Below are 10,483 nucleotides of genomic sequence, written 5' to 3'. Positions count from 1 at the left end.
ATTCAATCCCAAACGGTACCACACATGGCATACAAGTAGAATCAATAATAAGGCTACACAATAAGCCACAATGGAATCACAATTCTCATCTCAAAATCAATCAGGCAAAATACGCAAAATCATAGCCATGATATATCGCTAATCACCAATATCCGATGTCTCAACGTGGAGATAAGCCAATAAGTGAATAGAACAAGATAAGTCAACAACGCATCGGGGTGGCTATCCCTCAAATCACACAACAAGGCCCAATCTAAGACAATATCCATCCCAACTTCATACCTGAAGTTTCACATGCTTTCTCCAACACAAACTAACTATACATATGCTTCGTTAATCGAAGTCTAACCAGAAGGTAAGCCGTAACCTACCTGAAAAGCCGCACAGCAAATCTCCAACAGCCAAATCTTAGCCTTTCCCTTCCTTTGAGCCTCGAGATAATGAAAGTCTAACATACCCGAATAATGAAACTAGAATCAAGAAGAAACATCATTCAACCCTTACTTCTATTCAAAACCCAAATCCCAACTTATGGGGGTTTATGAACTAGAAAGATGGAATAAGGAATCTATAGCTCTCAACACGAAATTTAAGCTCTAGGTGATTAATTCCCATCAATAATAAGCAAGAAGAACCAACAAGTCACTTAAACTCGGATTCTAGGCAAACCCCCAAATTTGGGTATGAACCCTAAATTCCAATTCCATAATTTAGCCACTAATTAGGAAAGAAGCATGAATAATAGATTCTAATCATCAATTCCATACTTAATGAAGCTAACCCAATCAATAAATCAAGATTTAATAGCCTAGAATGAAGAACCCATAAAACCCTCTCTTGTTCTTCCAAGTTCTAAAGAGTTCTAACATTTAATAGAGGTTAGCTAGGGTAGATTATAACAATTAATGAAGTAAAAGGGTGGAATCACTTACCAATGAGAAGAATCTGCCAAGAAACCTTGAAGAGCTCTCAAAATATCCTCAGAACCGAGTATGAGGTTATGAGGCAAAAAAGGGTTTTAACTTAAGACTTTATACTCAACTCAGCTCGTCACCCGCTTCTGCGATCACGAGACCGCTATAACGGTCCCGCTTCAGCATTCGTCCAATCGCTGCAACGGTTATCAAGATGCACTTAGCCACTTCTGCAGCGTGGCCACCACTATAGCGGTACCGCTATTGCGGAATCGGTGCCTCTATTGTGGTACACTAGAAACTAGAAAATAATCAGAGTTTTACAAACTTATTCTGAAATTCGATTATCACCCAAGGCCCTATACACACAACCCAAATATGAAGATATCCATAAAAATACGCTATAAACGCACTCGTGGCCTCGGAATTCCCAACGGAGGTCTTATTGACCGAATAAACCCCCGATACCTCAAAACTAACTTCCCACCCCAAGTCTCAAAATGCACCCAAGTGCATTGGGAACCGAACAAAATTTACACAAAAGTCTAAAAGACCATCCGGACTCTAGGAATCGACGAAATCCCAAAAAAGGTCCATTTTCCCAAAAGTCAACTTTGAGTCAACTCTTTTTCGCTTTAGGCCCAAATTTCCCAAAAAGTCACCCAAATTATATCCAAAGACCTCGGGAAGCATGTCAACGGTCCCTTCAGGTCAAACGTGAGCTAAACAAGCGCGAAAAAGGGTCAAAAGTACGGAAAAGACTATAACGACCAAACCGGTCATTACAGGAGGTGGTTGGTTTTAGTAGTTCGTTGGTCGGTTGTTTTGTGGAGTTCGGTGGGGGGGTGCGGGAGCTTGGTAGTTCGGTTGTAGAGCTTGGTAATTTGGGGTGGGTGTTTGGAAATATATCTGTGGAGCTTGGTAATTTGGTGAAGGCATTTGGAAATTGGTTGTGCGTAAAAGACGGATACTAGGCTGTATGGTGCAGGTAAGTCAGTGCTGGGTGGAAATGACTAATAGAATTCAAGGGGAGAATGTGGCTCCTCTCGCTTTTTGGGATTTAGCCTAGGTATGTGGGAGACGTTTGACAGGTCCTCCTTTTTCTTCCTAGTTGGTCCCACAGTGCTTTGATTGGCGGCTTTGTTAGCTACACTAACGATTCTTCTAGTTATGAGGCCATCATCCTCTATGGCCTATCCTATTTTTACTAATTCAGAGAATGGCCATCCGGCCATAGATTGCATTCGGTCATAGAAATTTATCTCTTGTGATCAGATAAAGACAGAAACCAAATCTTCTTCGCTCATTGGAGGTTGCACTCTGGTAGCTTCAGCCCTCCACCTACTTGCATATTCTCGATAGTTCTAGGTGGACTGCTATTTGACCCTTTCCAGGTAGTACCGATCAGGTACAATCTCGACGTTAAATCAGAATCTCTTCATGAAGAATTCTGCCATGTCTTCTCATGTGGCCCATCGGCGCATGTGTTGTGTGGTGAACCACTCGGAGGATTCTCCGGTCAAGCTTCGGCTGAATAGCCTCATGATGAGTGCTTGATTCTTCTTTACACCGACTAGTTAGTCATTGTGAGATCGCAAGTGGACCTTGGGATTTCCCGTTCCGTTAAACATTTTGAATTTGGGCACCTTGGAGTCCTTGGGTAAGTCCAAGTCTGGAAGCATGCAAAGATCATCATAGCTCAGACCAGTCACCTTACGAGTGGCTCTTGTATATTATTCAAGCATTTTTGCCATTTTATGTCCCATTTCTTTGCTGTGCCTGTCATGTTCGGCTCTCCAGGCCTTCTCCATCTCTTCGTAGTAATCGAGCTTACGGTGTTCCGGGGAAAAGGCGTTTGGGGTGATCGGGGTATGGAAGGATACTGTTGGATGTGCGGGGTGATTTTCGGATGTGGGGGTGGTTCGTTAAGTTGGTAGAGTAATGGTGTTGGGGCGGATAGCAGGGTTGGTGTGAATGGGTTCTGGTGCCTGGTATGATGGCACATAATGAGTAGTTTCAGGGACTTAGGTAGTGTTGAGAGGTGGTAGGGTGTGGTATGATGTACCAATGTGGGGCGATTCAGTATTGAGCGGGTTTTGGGTGGATTGCATGGTGTCGGCAGGGTAGGTGGAGAAATGGTCAGGCAATGGGGAACTCAGAGATGGAAAAGGTGGAGGAGGTCTTCTTGCCTGAGCAGGTGTCTCTTTGGCCACACTGGCCATTTCAACTCTTGCGACTTTCTCTTGGAGGTCAGCAACTTTCTCGAGTAGCATATTGATCACATCCTCGGAATGCAAAGGTTCTTTTAGCTTTAGGGATGTTGAATCCCTGAGGACGAGTTCATTTCTGTTGTGTTCGTTTTTTGAAGTACCAGTCATTTTCTCTTTGCCTTTGTTTTGTTCGGTAAGGTATGTTATTGCGGCTTTGGATCTAGTGAAGTAGGCCAGTGTGACAAGACACAGATCAACCCCTTTCTATAAGAGTAGAAAAACTCTAAGGCAAATAAGGTTAGTATGTTAGGCAATAATAAGCAATGCAAGCTACCACATGTAGTTTTGCAAATAAACACATAAGGCACAGAATATTCGTGTATTCAATCTAAGTGTTTGATTGATCCTTCATTCCGAGGTTTTAGCATTTTGAGTTGCTTGTGGATTTTCTCTTTAGGAATATATGGTTGATTTGCTTTAGATGGCTTCTCCTATTTAAATGGGGGAGTATATATCTTATATAATATAGGGACCGAGTCTTACGTAGACTGCCTACGTATCCCTCCTCGAGAAATCAGGCCCTTTCGTAGTTTGGTTTACATAAAATAGCCTCCTAATTGGGTTCTACCCAAAAGCTTTCCCATACCAGGCCTGATAAGGGCTTCCTACATATCTCTCCTCAGGACATCATGTCAGTCGTAGTTTCTTTTACATATGAATAGAGCATAACATTTGATTTGCGAAAAGGATACCTAGATCTACCCAAAATATGACCTCTCCTTGAGATCGAAGTGGATTGGCTTATCCTTACAACTATGCATTCAGCTAAAAGCCTTACTTTTTAGTAACAGGGATGGAGTACTACCCAGATCTCCCCAGTGTGGACCAATTATTCCAACTCAAACTTGAAGGCTTCACATTATGCAATATCGTGTCCAGTGCCCCAGAATGGAACAAACAGATTTTTCTTTGGCTCGGCCGGCTGGGCGAGGATTTCCAAGCAGTCTCGATTGGGCAAATTTTTCCCGTGCTTGCCAGCGTTTGAAAGATTCTTGCATACGAGTCTTTGAAAACGATAAAGTCATAGTGCTAGATATGAGTGTCTAGCGTGATTCCTACACTTGGGATGATAGTGTCATGGACCAACAAGGATTGCAGCCCCCACAAGTTGCAGATCATCTTGTCATCGATCAATCTTATGATCCTCCTCTTGAGGGCCACACATTCCTCAACAGTGTGGCCAGGTCGACTCTTATGGTATGGGCACCTTTTGTGCACATAGATTGGAGCGCAAGGTGGTAGCTTCTCGTGACTGAGGCATATGGCCCCCACAGCCTTTATTTTCTCATATATTTTCTCATATCGGACATGCTTTAGTGTGAATCTGTAGGGGAAAGTGTGGGCTTTGAGAGAAATTGCCCACCAAGTTGGCGACGGTGGATGAGTAAGTCCTTGAGGTATCTCATCATTATCCGCTTCAGCTGCAGAGGTAGTAGTGGTGGCGTCTTTGGATGGCTAGCTTTGTTCTTGTTCGTAAGGTTTGGATTCCTCTTTGGGATCCTCCGTCTCTTGTTTGGGCGTTTCAGATTTTCCCAAAAGGGGTATGTAGTCTTGTACCATTCCTTTGACCTCATCTGAAAGGATCTCACGATATCGTTCTAGCTCAGTAGTCTCTTTTGGCGGACTCCTAGCCAAGTCCAAAATCCGATCAGCCTTTTTGATCTTTACTTTGACCATCTTATTTTTCCCTCTAGCCTATGGATCTTCCTTTGAAGTGATTCCTCATTTTCCTTCTTGACAACAGAGGTAGCTTCGATTTGATTTTCTTAAACGTCCATGATAGCAAGTCAACCTTTCTAGAGGTGTAAATGGTTAGTATATGGCGCTTTTTAGCTATTTGGTGTTTCTTTATCTTTCTTTGGGTTAGTGATCGGTATATAGAATCAATCAACCATTTAAACAAAATGCATGATGCATGCAAACACATAATCACACAATCAGTAATTGTAATAAATTATGCTACTCGCATTCTTAAGTCCTTTTCAAATTGAGGCCCATCTAATCGTTTTGAAACAGTATTGTGCCATTTGCATAAAACCATTGCCCCCATAAATCATGGTTTTCATTAATAATATTTTTCCAAAAGGTGTTACAAAAGATGATAAGGCATAAAAGTAAAATCAGCATAAGTGGCCTCCAGTGGCAGATGATGAAGCTCTCTCGGTCCTAGCCTTCTTAGCCCTTTGAAAGGCGGTCTGAATTCGGAGGTGAATAGATGTCAACAAAGCATCCATTGTCACACCCCTTTTTCCGCCCCGCGCGATAAACGCACACAAGTTTTATTATTAAAGAGTTTTTCCAATTGAAATGACCGTTTTGAAAAGGGATTATTTTATTTTACAGAGTCGCCACTTGGAATTGAGTTTTGGTGTTCCAAGTCACCTTATAAATCCATAATCAAAAGGAAATGACTCTTTTATCATGGCCTGCCAAAACAGAAGACCGGGTAAGGAATTTTGTTGACCGGGGAGAAGGTGTTAGGCATTCCTCGAGTCCCGTGATTCTAGCACGGTCGCTTAATCGACTTATACTTAGCTTAATCTAGTTTTTTGGATAAATTGTGTTACAAGCCTTGATTCGCTCATATTTTATTGTTGAACTTTTATTAGCCTTAACCCGGATGCGTAACCGCATTCCAGATCATTTAAGCGTCTCAAAATAAGATGCGTAACCGAATTCTTAATCGAAACAAGATTGATTATTAAAACGAGTTTGGCCAAGGTGCGTAAACGCATACTTGAGTTGTTTAAAGTGTCTCGAAATAAGATGCGTAACCGCATTCTTAATCGAAACGAACATCTTGAAACGTGCCTAAAGCTCTGCTAGCGTTAAAGGCAATTATTTGTCTCTAAAATCTGAGACTTATTATTATAGGTTAAACTTTCACTCTTTTGACAACGGGTTTTGAAATGTGCTCGCAACCCATCTCACTCTCTTACAATTAGTTTAACCACTCTTTTCTATTATACTTGACAATAGGGCTTGAAATAATTTGCACTCCATCTCTCTCATCTCACAATCAATTAACCGACATGGTCTAGGCCTAAAGTATTTAGAGAATAATTTTGAAGGCCTTCCTATTCATCGCAAGAGCCAAAAAATAACTAAACCAAATAATTGAAATTTCTCTTTGGTAGCTATAGGTACGAATTATTATAACCAATAAACCTGTAGAATAAAACGTTTATTTTAAAAGAGCATTTAATATTCTGCCAACGTAATTCATTTATATTACAACAAAGATTCTCATTTTTTTAAATAATAAAAAAAAATGTGGCACAATAAACTATTTTGCCAATTTAGATCTTAACCATAAAAGGGACAAACGTGCATCTTTATTTAGAAAGAAAAGACAAAATAAAAGACAAAATAAAAAATAAAAACACTAACATTTCAAATATACTTAATCATTTTTCAGTTAATTTTGCTAATCAAGCAACAAAACAGTAGGAAGATTCAACAATCAAAGGAAAACTAAAGTCAGTAAGAAAAATAACTCATTGCATGAAACAGAATCATGTAGTCATTGCTACGTCCATCTAAAATCAAAACAAACACACAGTAAAAAAAAACATAACAAATAAGAACCATATAATCTGAATAAGCAAAAACATCTCCATTTTACCACTAAACTCGTTCAAACAAGATAAACAAAATAAAACTAAGTAAAACTCCGAAGTTAGCAACGAAGATAATATGGTATGCAAAGCAAAAAAAATGAAGCAAGGTAAGAGAAGAAAACGGACCTCAGTAAATAAAACTTTTCGCATTTTTATTGATATAAAAGATCTCCAAACGGAATCTATACAACTAGAAGTTGCTCAGAAGAAAGATTCAGGAAACAAGACCCGGACGAAAACCTCTTCGGCAACCTCGATTCATCGACAGCAACCTCAAACCAGAAAGCTTCGAGCTTGACCGCAAATAGACTGTTTTGGGTGACGAACGGCGCTACTGTTTATGGGTGTTTGAGAGGTTGTTCACGGTGGCTGATTTGGGGTTGTTTTATGAAGTTTATTTTCAATGGTTTTCATGGTTGTTTTTTTGGTGGTATTTCAGCTGGGTTTTTATGGAGTTGGTGGCTAGTTTCAATGGTGTTTAGCTTGTTACGGGGAGAGAGCTTTAGAAGTTCACGGTGGAATAAATCAACTCATGAATGTTGAGTGTTTTTGTTGTCTAACTAGCTGATTAGGGTATTAGGATTTGTTTCTTTCTCTTTTAGGAAATTTGGTCTCCGTGAAAAATGGGATTCGGTTCTTGCGGCTGCTAGGTGTAGTGTGGTGCGACTGATGTATATAAAGTGTAGTTTTTTCCTAGGGTTTAGGGTCCCTTTCTATTTATAGTATGTGATAACGTGCTAAAAGAGTATCGGGTCATAAGCCTAAGAAGTGGTTAGGCCAAAATTATTGTATATTGTGTTGAGTTGTCATAGGGTATGGTATCTAAAAAAAGAATATTCTCGATGGATTTTAATGGATAGAGACGAGGATAACTTCAAACATAAATAAATAAATAAATAAATAAAAATGAGAAAAGGTTATGAGATAAAACTATTTTTCCTTTACTTTTGATTAAATAAAGATACAAAAAAAATCGACTATTTTTAAACCAAAATGTGAGAAATTAAGTAACTAGCCTAAGAAATAATTCAAAAGTAATTAACTAAAAAAAAAAAAAATTAGATTAGCAGAAACCTTTTTTTTGTAATTTTCTTCCTTTGAAGTACAAAACTTGTCATCTAGAAATAGTAAATATTTTTGTCCCTCTTCTTTATTTTTGTAAATAAACCTACAAAATAAAAATAGAATAAAATCGACACATCAAGACTAAAATTAAAAGAAAGGTTTAGACACTAGAAGGTGAAACACCCTGGGGAGGGTCAAAAATCACGTGTCTGCCCCTGTTTGACTGGGAACACGAAAGGTTTTCAGCAACAAGTAGACAAAGAGACTAGTTTGACCCGATCGTTATTTTAAAAGAAGGGGGGAGAAAGAAAAGGATGCAACCGAGCCCTGGTTTTGGGCATCCTACATATCCCGAGTTATAAGAGAATCAGGTCACGTGTGGTTCAAGAGTAAGAAGGGTGATGGAACATACTGAGTTGGAGGGTCGAGTGAGGTCCCGTCGAGGCTCCGGTCCAATTATTACATCAAATGAAAAAAAGAGTCAAAAAAACAAAATACAAGTACAAGATCCTATCTATGCAGCTTTTCTTGAATCTGGACTTGTATCTTCATTCCTTCCCAAGTGTGAGATAAATACTTTGATCTCAAATTGAACTTGAAATGAAACCCTATTATTCAGGTGGTCTCCGGCTTCTTGAACTGAATTTGAAACAAACTGAAAGTTGACCCTGTTCTTTAGGCGGGCTCCTAAACTTGAAATTGAAAGGTGTCCCTATTCTCCAGGCAGATTCCTGATCATCCCATTCTTCAGGCAGGTCCTAACTTGCTTCCCATTATTCAGGCGGGTCCTGCAAATCATCAAAGACAAACAATGCAAACAAAATTTTTATGCCCCAGTTTGCACCACGAAATTTTTTGTGAGTGTTAGCAAAATCAAAAACTAGAAGTTAAATAATTCAATGATGAAAGTAAAATCCAATGCTCTAATAATGAAGTGCATCTCCTTGGAGCAAAATCTAAGGACTCAAACTAGGAAGTGCATCTCCTAGAATTTGAGATTGAATAACTGGAATTAGGAAGTGTGTCTCCTAAGGGTGAACCTGAAAAACTCTGACTAAGAAGTGCGTCTCCTAGGAGTAATGAATCAAATTAGGAAGTGCGTCTCCTAAAAGCCAAACGTGAAAACCCAGACTAAGAAGTGCATCTCTTAGGGGTTAAATTGAAATACTCTAACTAGGAAGTGCGTCTCCTAGGAGTAAAGGTTCAAATTAGGAAGTGCGTTACCTAAAAGCAAAACCTGAAACACCTGGACTAAGAAGTGCGTCTCTTAGGGGTTAAGCTGAAATACTCTGACTAGGAAGTGTGTATCCTATGAGTAAAAGTTTAAATTAGGAAGTGCATCTCCTAAAAGCAAAACTTGAAAGATCCCGACGAAGAAGTGTGTCTCTTAGGGGTTAAACGGAATACCTCTGACTAGGAAGTACATCTCCTAGGAGTAAAGGTTTGAATTAGGAAGTGCATCTCCTAAAACTATAACCTGAAAGACCCTGACTAAGAAGTGCGTCTCTTGGGTTTTAAACGGAAATACTCTAACTAGGAAGTGCATCTCTTAGGGTTTAAACGGAAATACTCTAACTAGGAAGTGTATCTCCTAGGAGTAAAGGTTCGAATTAGGAATTGCATCTCCTAAAAGCAAAATGTCACGCCCCAATTCCATGGGACGTGATGGGCACCCGACCCCACATCCGGAGTCGAGCGAACCCACCGACTCTTTTCACACACACAATTTTTATTCAAATCTTTAATTCGAATATTCGTGAAATACATACTAAAGTTTGCAAGTGAAACAAAATCGTAATTATACAAAATATATCACATAACACATGTCGACACATCGGTCGACGGAGCCGCCGACGTACTAACATATCATACCCACGCCGCCGTTCGCAAAGCCTCTACCATGAATCGACACCACACACACATACCCCGACTCGGCGGTACTCCGAGAACGAGTGGGGCGCGCGACCCGTCGAAACATCCTCTCGTAAGTGCTTCGGCTCCTGGGAGTACCGCGCGGCATGAAACGCGGCCCCCGAAGAACAAGGGGTCGACGGAATGTGTGCGAGTATGTAAGGCATACAACACAAAGTAACCGAACTATAACTAAAACGTACAGTAACTAGCGGATAAATACCCTACTTCGATAGGAGACGCTTACCTTTCGGACTCGGCCATACCTTCCGTCTCGTATACCAAAAGGAATACAGAAAGTAGATAAGTCAAACAGAGTACCAGAAATGCTTATTGCACAAATCACGGATCGCATGTCCGAAGAGGTACAGAAAACACAGGGTGAACCCGTATCGTCATACGTCAGACAAAGTCTGAAACATACGTAATGTTCGTATGAAATCATGTTCCGGACGGAATACGGAACTTACGGTTCGTACGTATGCGACATATATCGACGGAGTACGAACGTGCGAAGGCTCGGAGGATAACATATATCGGACGGAATACGAATGCGTGTCAAAATCATAACTCACATATGTGTATGACGTGTCCCGGCCTACGATGAGGGACTCGGTGAATAGGATTATGTATAACGAATCGGATGTCATATGTGCCAATAACGTGTCCCGCCCTTTATTAAGGGACTCGGTAGATAAAATCA

The sequence above is a fragment of the Lycium ferocissimum genome, chromosome 11 (assembly GCF_029784015.1).
Source record: "Lycium ferocissimum isolate CSIRO_LF1 chromosome 11, AGI_CSIRO_Lferr_CH_V1, whole genome shotgun sequence".
NCBI classification, from domain to species: domain Eukaryota; kingdom Viridiplantae; phylum Streptophyta; class Magnoliopsida; order Solanales; family Solanaceae; genus Lycium; species Lycium ferocissimum.
This window is presented reverse-complemented; position numbering follows the sequence as displayed.